Genomic DNA, 14,982 nt, shown 5'->3' with positions numbered 1-14,982 from the left:
CCCGTAACTGAGATATAAATATGTTTTTCTTAAAATTAGGTTTTGTTGGTCCAAAAATATATTCGTAGCAAAGCACCAGATTGGGTTAAAAATAAGGGTAAAATTGATAAATTGATGAAAAATGAATGAAGCCTATGTCTCATAGCAGCTAATTAAATTATATTTACCATAGAAATTCTGTGTCCCTAGTAACATTGCAGATTGTTGGACAAATGAAGGTGAAAAGTAGTTTTAAGAGTTGCTTCGCCTCTTTGCCAATAAACGGCTCCAAATGAGATGAAATTTTGCAATTTAATTTGACATTTTTAAATGTGTCAAAACCACAAAAGGAGACAGGATTTATGTGGACATCTCGTAATCCAAGAATCTTGATTATTTTGAAACTTTCTAGATATCCTAAGAATCACATGTAGTTTCATGTTTATCTTTACATAGTCAAATAAAAAAAATCTGTTTGATAATCTTAATGAAACTTGAGTAAAATACAGAACACTTTAAGAGAGGCAAATAATACCTAATTACTTTTCATATGAAGCTATGAAAAAAGTTTAACATTTTATATTGGTTTAAAATGTACTTGATACATGGATTACGAGATCGCAAAATTAATCTCCCATCGTGGTTGGTTGACGTGCAATTATATCAACAACGGCAATTAAATCTATAATTACATTTTGTAAAGTTTGTATTTATGTGACGGGGGTAATATATTTATATGGTATTTAAAGAAATAATTTTTTTCTATAAATTTGACACATTATTATCATGTCTTAATTCATATATGAAAGTAACAGAATGTCTGTGAGTCCATCTATCTGTCTCAACCCTGGGCCTTGAAAATGTATGTATTTTGGGGGAGGGTATACTCAAAATACTAAGATAAATCACCACTAAATAAAATTTGATAAATAAGTTGTAAACAAAACAATCACAGACAAATATTTAAGGGTTCATTGCCTTTCTGAAAATAATAATTGAATGACGATTTTAGAGAAGGTTTAGTTTTTTATTTAATTTAACCTTTTTACTTAAATCCTTCATTCTTTAGGTAAAATAAATCCAATTTTAAATCTTTTTACTTTCAGTTTCTTAAAGTCAAATAAAATATTCTTTATGCAAATCTTTTCATATAAAAAAGGGGCTGTAATCAGATTTTAATAGCTAATTTTGCACTGAAAAAAATTGCAAATATTCGCTCAACAAATACCTAGATTTTAAAGATTCAAATTGCGCAGATTGTGTTAAAAGCAAAAAGATTTGTCCATACCGTTCCAGTTTTGGAAAATATGAATATCCTTTTGTTCTAATTATGAAGAGGCTTAAAATGATAGTCCATAATAAAAAGTAGCTTGATGTCTGTCCGGCCGTCCGTCTGTCCCTTAATATCTTGATAATACGGAACCGATCGGATTCTAATATCTACTGCTCCTGTGGTGGTTTTAAGCCTTTTTCTTGGGGGGGGGGGGGGGTGGGACACCCCTATTCCCTCATAAAACTAAAAAAATCACCCAAAATTTTTGTAGGCAGGTAATAAACACTATGGTGATCGCATCACCACAGGTACTTAATTTTTTTTAAAATTACCTCTTGGGGCAAAATTTGGTGGTCGCACCATCACAGGTAATCAATTTTTTTTTAAATTAGCTCTAGGGGCAAAGCCACTATAGGCTAGGGGCGAATTAAATAAAGTAATAATTGTTTTTGTCTGAAGCTCAAGATCTCAATAACTACTGAACCGATTGGCTTCTCTATTTTAGGAATGCATCATATAGGTCCTGTGATGATTTTAGGCTATTTCATTTTCAGTTTGAAGTCTTTGGGTCGTTTTAAGCGATTTTCTTTCCCCTCTCTATCCCTTAGAAAACAAAGACCCTAGATGCTAAATGCTTATCTCTTAGTTTTAACTAAAGCCCCAAAGTTGCCTCAATTGCTTCCCAAAAAATTGTTGATATACATTTACCCAAATTTATTATACAATTCAAAGGTTAGCCCAACCTTTTAAAGCATCTGACATTTCAACCAAAATTACTAAAATATTACTATAATAAACTTTTGCAATGCTGTATGAATGATTAATTTAATTGTAGAACAGTTTTGAAATATTACAGATTATAAAATACTGAAAGACTCATATATTTTTTTTTCAATTAGCGGAATTTTAATCAATGGAACTAATTTTCTTAACATTTTTTTATGAAATCTTTTGAATTCACTATTTTATATATAACTGAACTTACATCTTTATCTTTGTTAAACAAGGCCTTAAGTGATACCATTTTGACATGACAAAAGTCACACCAGATTTTCGGTCAACTCGCAGTAGCCACATTTTACATTCTTACAAATTAAAAAATAAATGGATCATGGAAAGAAAACAAAGTAGAGGGTTTCGTCGTTTTTTCACATTAGCTTTTCTCCTATATCTAGCCTATGCGAGAGGCTCTAACTCTGCGGGCAATCATTAATAATTAACTTACCTAACCTAAAATAATCTATCAAAAACTACTGTGAAAATACGACGAAACCCACTATTCCTTTTTCTATCCATGATCCAAATAATTAAATTATCTATTTTTAAATATTCAGTTTTGATGAGGGTTGCCAATCCGAGCCCGAATCTGGAATTCGACCAATTTTTGGAAATTTTGGAATCCAGAATCCGAACCCGGAATCCGTTATTTTAAAAGCGGATTCGGATTGTTAATTTTTAGGCTAAAATTAGCGTCTTCAATTATTTTGGCCCGAATTTAAGTTTTAATTTCTAACAAAGTCATTTTGGCCGCTGTAGGGTATAGAAATAGGAGAAAAGCTACTGTGAAAATATGAAAAAACGCAGCTTTAGATTCTTATAGTACCCTTTAAAATTTAATCCCTTAATTTATTTTTTAAAAGGCCTTTCAAAATATTACTAGAATCCGGAATCCGAAAATTCGGAATCCATCAAAAAATAAGAATCCCTTATCCACGGATTAATTCTTTTCATTTTTGGGCGGATTTTTGTAAGAATCCGAACCCGGTCCAAAAATTGTACGGATTGCCAACCCTAGACTTTTGATGACGTTATTTTTCGTGTATGAATTAAGAAATAAAGATATAGTAAAATTAGTAAAACTTTTCTAAATAAAACTGGAATGTTTCAATAAAAATTTTGAAATATATTTACAAAAATCTTTCTTGCTAAAGTTAGTCTAATGCAAGGATTGGGGATTTCTATTGTCATTTAAATGGCTTTTAACTTTTAATTGATAAATCCTGCATTTAGTAGCTTGTCTATAAAAAGTGAGAACAAAGAAAGAAAAAGGGATAGCATTACCACTTTAAATTTCCTTGGGAATCAATGTTTATGAATAATTTATCTGTATATCCCGCCCTCACTGAGTTTATGGGTAAAAGTTTGAAAGATTTTTGTTAAAATCACTAAAATGAACCAGTATACCTTTAGTTATCTTATCCCCCACCTTACACTCGAGAAAAAGAATTTGCATTAGGATTTTTGAGAAAAAGAATGATGTGAAAAGATGTATCTTTCCTTACTAAAATGACCACCGTACTTGTGAGATGTTGACAAATAAACACTAAATATGCGAAAACTGCAGCGATTTTTTTTCTACCGACTGGTAGATAGAGAAACATTGTTATTGACCAATGGTAAAATTTGTACTGGCCTCTCATTGGCTATTTTATTGTATGACGTCATTTTTTTGCAGCACTTTACGCTGTCTCGTAGATAGAAAGATATGAGTTGGCGGTTGATTTTTTAGGGATAATAAAATATTAAAGAATAGATAATAATTTTCAATATTTTTGCATTAAAATAATAGGAGATATTGGTGGTTCACTTTTTATTGAAGGGATATTTGTCAAAGATTTTCAATAAAAAGAAACTTTCAACTTTAAAGAATGTCAATTTTAAACGTTTTCTGTATCTTTCCAATACATATATATGTATATGTATACAGGGAGTAAGGGAGGGGACAATGGATCGAATATTCAATTTTTAAGAGTCTCAGATGGCTGGTTTTAACAAATATTTTTTCCCAAGAAAATGGCATTTCATATATAGAAACTCTACTGTGATATTTATGTTTTAAAAATCTAAGAACCCCCTGAAATTAGGTTGCAGTTAAAAATATATGAGAAGGGTTGACGAAGTTCTAAACACGATTTTTCTAGTGATTAATTACAGAATGTTTACTACATTGTGATGTATTGGTAATTTAATTTTCAAGTGAATTATTTTTTTCTTAGAACTAACTTTGTTCTAAATTATATTACCATGATCCCCTTACAATTTTCTGGATAAATCTGGTTTTCATTGCTTTTCAGCGAAAACTCTTAAATTGAATTAATTACCCATTGTCCCCTCCCTTACTCCCTGATATGTATATGTATGTATATGCAACTTATATATTTCACAACAGGGATATCAATTCTGTAGCTCCATAACAATTTGATCAGCTAATATTAGTGTCTAAATGAAAAATTGCAATTGCCGCTGAATGTTATTGAGGCTGAATCCAAAATGGCCTTGTGGTTTTAGGTGGCTACAGGTGAGGGTAAGTAATTTGCTGCGGCTGATTCTTCCTCCATCGTGCCCAGCTTTCCAAATCATTGCGGTTATTTGCAGCTCTTACTTCAGTTTTGTCAAAGCTGTTTGATTAAGAATTTAAGCGAGTGCAAAAAACAGCTTTGTCAGGTTGATGCGGCTGACGCTTCAATTGGCTAAGACTGTTTCGGGTGGATGAATTTGAAATTTGGTGGCTTAGAATTCGAGTGACTGAGGCTTCGAGTGCCTTATTATTTCTTTCAGTCGCATTGTGGCTGTTACCATGGCTGAATGGTTGACTGAGAAAGCATAGCGGATCAAACCGATTGTATTCTCCTCATAATTACCTCGTTGTTTTTAAAATCTATTTGAGGAAATAGCTCATCCCTTTATAAAAGATTTATTTATATAACAATTGTTATTTAAAGGCATCTAGAACCTCTGTCGATAGAATTAGTAAGAAAATGTAAAAAAATGGAAAAAAACACAATTATCAATAGTTTGTTTTCTTGGCTTTTGACACAAGTTACATCTCATGTTCATGATAAAAACCTTTTAAACATGAAAACCTTATAACAAAATGAGTGTCAGATACGGATCTTAAACATTTTTTCTTATTTCTGTATTCTTTGGTGTAAACTTTTTTTCTGTATCCCATAATATAAGTGATAAATGATATATTGGCAAATCCTAGAAATATATAGCATCTGCCATCACTCATAGCAAAGCAAATATTTTTAGGATTGGGACAAATATTATAAAATTCGGTTAATATCCAAAATCTTTTCTCCATAGGGGGAGGGGGTGTAATTAATTGACATCTAATACATATTTTCACAAATTTTGAGGAGGCCAACGGCACACTAAAAATTTGTCGCCCTTAAACGCCCTTTTACCCACCCCTTGGACGGCCCTGGCAGGTAATCTATTTAACGCTTTTCATGCAATAGAAATAGTTAGTTTAGGGAGCAGTTGACAGAGACAAAACCTGATATTGAAATCCCAACAGAAATTATATTAAGTTGGGGCAGGTTATATTAAGTCAATGAAATGGGAAACCTGTGAGAATGAAATTTCAATTAGCAGTAATATTTAGTGTTTTAGCCCTATGCCAATTAGATAACATACCAAAAATATATATTAGTATCAAAGCTACTCTATAATTCACAATGTCTTTTAGTCCGTTCACCCGAGTTGCTTTTTAAAAGCGAAGCTTTTCTATAATTAGGGTCGGTCCGTACGTCCGTCCGTCCGTCCGAGATAGATAGCTTTTATTCGTTAATTTAGGCATGTTAGAATTGTCCTATCGATTTCAAACTTTGCATGATGATTTTTGTAGTAGTTAGGTACGATTTAGAAAGCGTAGCAACTCTATAATTATTACCAGAATGTCCGTACATCCATTTTAAACATGTTGATTTTTCTACTTTTTTAACAACAAATTTTTATGTGATCTAATTATCCGTTTGATCTGATTTTTGGTATATTGATTCCTGGAACAACAAAGAACAATATTATAAGCGAAGCAACTCTATAATCAAGTCCTAAAAATGTAAGTATGTCCATAAACATTATGCTGTATCAAGCAGTTTTTCAACAAATTTACTTACAATTTTGCTTCGAATCTTATACTTCTATAATATGATTATTCAGTTCAGACACTATACAAGTGTTAATGTCCGTTTGTCCTACCGTTTCAGTGCTTCGCTTTTATGGATGTTGTCATCCTTGTTATACAGATGGCTCCTTTATTAAAATTAAGATACTGCTTACTAAAGATCATCCAACTTACAACTAACTTGGTCCGTAGGTCTATCCGTTGATGCTACAAAAGAAATTTATTTATGCATTTTATGAAGGTTTCGTGATTTTCATACTATATCATAACGTTTTTTTACGACCATTGTACCGAACACCTGCTCTAAAAATACTTCGCCAGTTAGTCCATTCATGATCATTTAAGCTTCGCTAATATGAATGTTACTTGTAATTATTTTTTAAAAGCGAAGCTTTTCTATAATTAGGGTCGGTCCGTCCGTCCGTCTGTACGTCCGTCCATCACAAACGGATAGCTTTTTTCGTTAATTTAGGCATGTTTGAATTGTCCTATCAATTCCAAACTTTGCATGGTGATTCCTTTAGTAGTTAGGTACGATTTAGAAAGCGTAGCAACTCTATAATCATTACAAGAATGTCCGTATGTCCATTTTAAACATGTTGATTTTTTTACTTTTTTAACAACAAATTTTTATGTGATCTAATCATCCGATTAATCTGATGTTTGGTATACTGATTCCTGGGACAACAAAGTATAATGTTATAAGCGAAGCAACTCTATAATCAAGTCCTAAAAATGTAAATATGTCCATACACATTATCCTGTATCAAGCAGTTTTTTAACAAATTTACTTACAATTTGCTTCGACTCTTATACATTTATATTCTGATTATTCAGTTCTGACACTATATAAGTGTTAATGTTCGTTTGTCCTACCGTTTCAGTGCTTCGCTTTTATGGATGTTGTCATCCTTGTTTTCTTATGCATTATAATATTATTTTGAGATAACTTGTCCCTGACTCTTGATGATTGATGATTCTAATATTGCTATCTAGAAGTCTAGATAGGCTAGCTGGACTTAGACAGCAAGAGACTATTAGATAAATTATTAGTGATAAACGACAAAATTTATGATATTTACACTTGATAGCGTTTCGGAGCCGTTTGATTTTGGTGCGGCTCCGGCTCCGTGGAGCCGTCTGTGATGAGGGCGGCTCCGGCTCCATATCCGGCTCCAGCTCCGGCTCCGATCTAAAATCAAGAAAAAACTCGACATATTTTTTCCCAACGTCTATTTTTGACTTTTGAAGGTTTTAAAAGTTTAATTTTTGATAAAAATGGACTTGAAAAACTTAATTGGGGCATTTGCACATAACAAAACAGAGTTACCAAATTATAATTTATAAAAAATCTCTTTATTTCTCTAGTCCGAAGCCGTAGCCATTTTTTAACGAAAATTACGGCTCCGGCTCCAGCAAAATATGGCGGCTCCATGGCTTCCGGGCTCTGGCTTCGGCTCCGCAACACTGCTTCATAGCATATGAAACTTACTTGTAGAAATATTAGATCCCCTCGAAATTGCACATATGCAATATGCATCGCAACATTGAATCTAAAAACAGCTTTTTTAATTTCTGTTTAAATTTCAACCGCAAATACTAGTAAGAAATAAGAGAAATAATTTCAATCACTATGTTAAAGTGTCAGACAAACGGACGTACATATGTTATTTTTTTAAGAGTAGCTACGCTAATATTCTGTACAGTATTACTATGCAATGCTTAAGCGTGCGGAAGAAGGTGTAGGTTTTTTTTAAATACCCCCTTAAATAATTTGGGATGGCCTTGCTTCTCCTCTTTACACCCCTAAACAAAAGTTTTGAGTACGCCACTGAATCAAAGTTTTTTTAGTAAACAAAGTAAAAAGATAAAACTTATTTTGTAAAAATAATTTCCGATCTATCTCTTAAAAAACAATGAAATGATAAGAAATTAAGTTGATTGCAAAAGAAATAAATGAAAAGTTGTATATAATTATAGTTATTACTCCTTATCTTTACTTAATAAATTATAAGTTGTTTTCGCTTACGTGCTTTACTTATCTGTTAGGCAATAAGCGCGATCCTGGTGGACAAACAAAACCTTAATTCTTTACATAATAGAGAAAATTATTTTGCGTTAAAAATCCTGAATAAAATTTCCAATGCTCCAAGATATTTTTCTACCAAAAATAAAAATCCACTATAGATCAACTTATACAAAGCAAACAAAGCTAAGTTAAAGAAAACAAACATGAATGATACAATAGACAAGGATGAAAACAACCATAAAAGTGAAGCAGCAAATAAAAAAAACATTTTCAATAAGCCAACTGTTAAGCTTTGAGAAAATTTACTATTAAAATCCTTTGCGAAACAGGTGTTTTCTTCATAAATTAAGAAAATTTATATTGTCGAATTCTTTAGTTCTGAAATTTCTGTAAAACAGACATATAGGAATATTTATTTTAGAGAGCTTTGAAATTCTTTAACTCTTCAGGAAAAAAGTGTGAAAAATAATGTAATGTTTGAAAATATTTAAAATTGTTAGAAAACAAGGATGACAACATTCATAATTAGCGAAGCATAAGAAAATCATGGATAAGAAAACAGACAGAGGATTTAAAGAGAATTTGGCAAAATCAAGAAAAAATCACAAAACCTTTCTTACATATTTTTTTATATTTATTCTATACCTATATGAGCAACTACTTTTTCTGTTTTTTACCTTATAAATTATTTTTGACATATTTTTTATAAAACGGCTTGCTTTATTGCATCAAGACCCTTTTTTTACTCTATGAAGAATAAATTCATTTTTTTTATTTCATGTTGCTATTTGAATTATATTAAAGTGTTAAATTTCTATTCATAAAATAGAAAATTTAAATGTATAAAATAGTAAATTAAAGAAAACTTAGCTTTAAAATAATTTGATAATTTGATACTAGCAACATGTCCATAATGTGTTCAGATATTAAACTAAAATTTAACTTTTACCTAAACATTTTAACAATTTAAATTTGATAACAATAAAAAAATTGAAACAAAAAATACTAGGATTCTAAAATATTTTATAGAAAGAGAGACAAACTTATAAATATGGTTTTAAATAAAAATAATGAAATTTAAAAAAGAGGAAAGTGAAAGAGAGGGACATTTAATCTTTAAAAAAATGATGAAAAATCGAAACTAAAGACGTAGTAATCTTTATGTGTAGTAAATTTTTTTGTAGTTGGGTTGATATTCAGGGAATGGACAATGGAAGAAAAAGATTAATTTTCAATCTAGCCAATAGCGGGATAATTTTAGAATGCTGCTTCTAGTATTTTATAAGATGAATGACATAGTGATGGTTAAAGAAAATTACAAACTGAATGCTCAGAACGTCATCCAAAAAAAAATTTAAAATTGAACAAAAGATATGGGGAAATATGTCAAAAATATAAAAGTTGCCAAAACCTGCCTAAAAGCAGTCTGACAACCATTGATGTTTAATACTTAAACATTCTAAATTTTGATGAGAATGTTGACAAAAAGTTTAAGCTGTTTATCTTTTATAGAAGCCAAGATCATTATGTTTCCCCCAAAACATCAAAAAATATAAAAATATTTTATAGGAGCTGAAAAAATCATGTTTCCCAAAATTTGTCTCAGACAGATGGACAGAATTTTGAATTATAGAGTAGCTTTGCTAACATTAAAAAATATATTGGTATTCTGACAGGGAAAACTGTGACTAGTTGATTTAAACTGGCAGCAAACTATGTCACCGATTAAACAAAGGTTTAACACTTCTAATTGAAGCCAAAGAATCTGCTACCCAAGTTTTTGCTTGGTAAGTTAGGAACAGGGACGTTCAAGTTTTTTGGGAGGATGAAGGTGGAGGATCTTAATAGGTGGGGTAATTAAACTTTATGTTGAAGGGGGGGGGGGGGGGAGGATGGCTTGAATTACCAATTACCTTGAAACAAGGGTATACTTATTACAAATATACTTATGTTATGAAAAGCGTTTGGTAAAAATTTGTATTCACACCTCTAATTTGATATCTTTAGTGTTTCTCTAAAAGTTTGTGGACAAAACTCATTTGGATATCTTGGTGACAGATGGTCAAGGGGTTGACAAAATATCAATTTCTTTTAAATAGCTAAACATTATCTTTACTGTATTGTCAAGCAAAATCTAAAAGCATATTTTGGGGGGCATTAACACTAATCGTTGCCCCCTTAATAAGATTTCGTGATTTTTTCTAAATAATTTCTTTGTTGGTAGAAGCTGACTTTTTAGTAGTGAATCTATCATATAAATTACTTTGTCTATCCGTCAGACATTCAAAAAAATAGAGTATTAGGCTTTATCATTCCACCCCCCCCCCTTATTATTTATAAAAAGACAGGCTGTACCAAAAGATCTCGCTAATCGCTGGAATGATCTAATCTAATCTTTTATAAGGTTCCCCGTAAATTTTATTTTCCATTTTGATTAAGAGTACCTGTACCCACCAAAGTAAAATCACTAAAATTAAAAGTGTTGGAAACTAATAATTGCATGCAATGTTTCTAGCTATTTTGGCCTTACACCTACAACATACGTCCCATAACTTTAGAAGAACAAAGTTTTAAAATAAATTTTTATAATTTCTTTTCTTTCTTCAAAAAATGAATTGAAAATAAAAAGTTGCATTTTTACGAATAATATGGAAATGTGATAGGGCGTAATCATTAGCTATACTATTTCTTTCATATAAAGCTATTTATAAGTGTAAGATAAAGGAAACTCGCGACCGTAGCTTTACACGTATCACATCCGCTCATTGTCGGGAAGATGATGGGTTCGAATCCCGGCTCAATACCGCTTCATACAGCTGCTTTGTCGCATACGCGACATTAATAGTATAAAGTGTGTATTTAGGGACAATGCCTTGGCTCAGAATAGGGGCAACACATTAGCAAGTACAGTTAGGACTTCCTGACAAAGAAATGGTTGTCTGTCGGGTGTTACTTAACATAAAAGCCCAGGTATCAGGACAGAAAAGGAAAGCTTGGCTTCACTCATTAGCTGTTGGTCCGGACTTTAACTTTGACAGCAGCCTCCTCCATATTAGGTAATTGACGAGGTAAGGGTAATATATTTGAATATCAGAATTAGATACCTTTTGTGTTATCTATAGTGATGGTTGGTAGTAATCATTATTAAATATATTTCCTGTCCATCTAAATGTCAGAATGAGAAAATTAAATTACTCAGCGATGGTGATAAGAAGAATTTAACTATTTTTTCCCCCATTTTTAATTAATCCATTTTGAAAGGTGTGAGTTGTAAGGAAGTGGATTCTAAATTTAACTAGTCTCCAAATGTTTTATATACATGTTTTGTCATTCGTTGGCTCTTTATACTTTTGGGACTTTTTAAAAAATCTTTATTTGGTTTTCCAAATGATTTTAAAAAGACAATGTTATAATATACGGGGATAGGCATTCTATATATTAATTTATCGTCTATTGTCATATCTCTTAAGATCCCAGTTAAGAAAAAATTCATATGAAACAAGATAAAATTGTACCAAGAAGTAAAGCCTACCTATGCAAATTTCTCGGGAAAGAAGAGGCTATTTATAAATCCTAATTTATAATGTAAACTAGACAACTGACCATCCACTTTCATTTATTTATTCCCATTCAATGGATTTAATGAGTTTGGAGGCCGCGGTGCTGAGACTGCGGATTGTTGAAAAAATTACAATTGAATAATGCAGTTTTAAGTGGCTGCGGGCCGCGGCAATATAGCAGATGACTAGCGGCTGCAGAATTCTTTTATAAAAAAAAACTTTTCTCGGGCCCTACAAATTGACTATGATAAACTAAATATAAATAATGGTCATTTTTAAAAACATCTCATGGTATTTGTTGGTAGGAAGAAACTAAATGGAATAAATTAAGTTTATTTTTCTAATATTATCTGAAGCCTTAGTGTGAAGTAGGGAGTTGCCAACACTTCTTTAGGATTAAAATTGGGACGGGGTATTCCCATACCAAAACTAGTGTGCAAGTTTTGAATATATTTATGTACACAAGTTATTTTTAGTTCAAATATTCTTTCTGACATAATTTTTTTAGACGTAGGACACATAAATAATCACCACCTCCCCTTCTCCTCCCACTCACTTAATTTTAAATAGCGTAGCTACTCAATGATTCGAAATATCGACACGTCTGTCTGTCTGTTAGAAAAAGTTCAGGGGGAAAAGTAAATTTTTCGGCAGCTATATCAAGTTAGACGGTTGTATTTTTTTGTTCTTGAAAAGGTTCACTAAGTTTATGGCTTGTTGCTAGTACCCAAATTCCAAGACAATTTAGATTTATTGTTGCATCCCTACATACCTGCATAAATATTCATTGTTCCACTTCCAATGTTCGTTAATTATTGCTTTATTATACAATGAATAATGTTCATTTAGGAATAAAAGAATAGGTCAATGATAAAAAACAAGAGAGACTGTGAATTCACATTTTCTTTTTGAGTTATGAGATCTGAAAATTTTAAAAAAGGGATAGTGGCATGAAGTTTAGTTTAATTTAAGTGTTAAAGAACTATAATAAAAGAGTTACAGTAAAACCTTTAAATATTTTCAGTAAACAAGGGGGTCAAATTTCTTCATTTTCAAAAAGTTCCTATTTTCATTTCTTTTTTATATAAGCACTAAAACGAAACAATTTTTCTATAGAAAAAATAATAATATTTTAGAGTAAAATTAAGAATAATACAAACATAGGTTACATGTAACATTTATGTTTTTATCCGATTTTATTTGGTTTTAAGATTCTGTCCACTTAAGTATGTGTGTGTTTGTTCAGCAAGATCTCGGTAACTGAAAGGAGAAAGAATAATAGTATTGTCTCGGAAAGGAAGCATTCCTTGAGTCTTTGTGTCGTGTACTGAATGAAAATTCCCATACCCATTAAAACTTACTCCGAAAAATCAGTGATGACGACATTTCCTTCAGAGACACCTCCCAGAATGCAGCATTCATAGTGAGATGGGCTTTCTCCGTTGCGCGTATTTTTCTTTTGTTGATTGGAGAATGCATGAGACGAATGTTTATGTTGTGGAAAATGTGTTTGAATGCTAGAATCCAGCTATAAGTCTGTCCTGCTTGCACGAGACGTAACCAGGTAACGATTATCACATGCGTGTTGAACATAAAGCCAAATTGCAACGTAATTTCTTTCGGTAAATGAAGAGCAGATTATTTCTTTTGTTTTGTTTAATAAAAAGACCAATCGTACCTTTAAAATATGTTAATTGCAAGTTTTGAGTTGATTGTCTTCAGCAAATCGACTGAATGGAAAGATCTCGAGTTTGGTCATGCCGAAACAAGTATAAAAAATGGTTTGGTTTGTGCCTTGACAAGTTTTAGGCTGTTTAGAGAAGCCAAAGACAATGGATTCCTGGCAGAAAATATTATGTGTAATTTTGTTCTTCTTTTAGTTTCATTTGAAATCTGTGTAAAATAAGATTTAGAGACTGAAAGCAGACAAATTAATTTAGAAGGGATTATGCTTTTTATACAGATTATTTTCCTAATTTAAGTTCTTATAGTTAAACCATACTGATATGTTAAAATGTTGCTGACATACTCTTGAAATTATAATTATATACTCAACTGTGAATAAAATTTTTTTTGGTTTGACTTTTTTATGTTTAATTAATCCTGATCTTCATAGCCTGTTAAATTATTTTATACTAAAATTCTGCATATATAAGATGAAGCGTCTCTAAATATGAGAATTCTGTACACAAGACCAACAGTTTGTGAGATTTTAATGAACAATTTGTTATAGAAAATCAGAAAAAAGTAAAGTGAGATAATTACTTCCATGACTAAACAAACAAAGACTAATTTGCAGAAATGTTTATTTTAATTTAGGATTTTATTCAAATATTTTGGTTCAAAAAAATCTTACATAAATGAACATAAAATCGTCAATTTAAATATTTTATTAAATTTAAAAAATTGAGAAGCTAGCTATGTATTTGACTAGTAGAATATTCAATAATATCGCAGCAAGCATCAATAACCACCTCTACCCGCCCCCTCAACCACTCGCAGGCGCATGCAACCATGTTCCTGTCCATACTGTCAAATTTATATAGTGGCAATGACTGAAGTCTTTTTGGTATTGGCACGTCTATTGGTTCATGCAACAAAGTTGCTCCAGACCTAAAAGACCATTGTATTAAGATCGGGGCTGCTGGGAGGATACATTTCCTTAAAAACGTGAGTAACCACAAGATCTAAATTCACCCATCTTTCAAACTACTCTTCAACACTGCGGGTCTCATTTGGGCCACAGTTGGGATAGAACAACGTTATATGCCTTTTTAGAAATGGCATAAAGACTCAGCTAGGGTTATCAAAAAAACTAATAGTTTAAAACTAGTTTCAAAGTTCCATATGGGCCCCTAAATTAAGTCGGAAACCGGTATATTTTCAAGATTTTTGACGTTTTTAACATCACAAAATCTGGCGGATTTCACTTTGCCGGAGTACTTGGGCCAAACCAGCTGGAATAGAGGGCTCAAGTCTTTTCTAGTGTCTTACTTATGTATCTGACAGTATCTCCAGCAAGATTCATAAGTCTGTGTTACCTACAGATGGGCTGAGGTAAGATTTAGTTGGCCCAAGTCAAGAATCTAGGGTACACTATGCGCGCATTTCGAATCTGCCTTGTTGAGCTTATGATTGGCCGGCTCGGAGTACAGATCCTTCATCGTGCAAAACGGTAATTGCCTAAGCTTTTTATAGAGGGGTCAAACGTCCTGATTGCTCAAGTAGT

The sequence above is a fragment of the Acartia tonsa genome, chromosome 10 (genome assembly GCF_053477335.1).
Source record: "Acartia tonsa isolate MP-2025a chromosome 10, ASM5347733v1, whole genome shotgun sequence".
Lineage (NCBI taxonomy): Eukaryota > Metazoa > Arthropoda > Copepoda > Calanoida > Acartiidae > Acartia > Acartia tonsa.
This window is presented reverse-complemented; position numbering follows the sequence as displayed.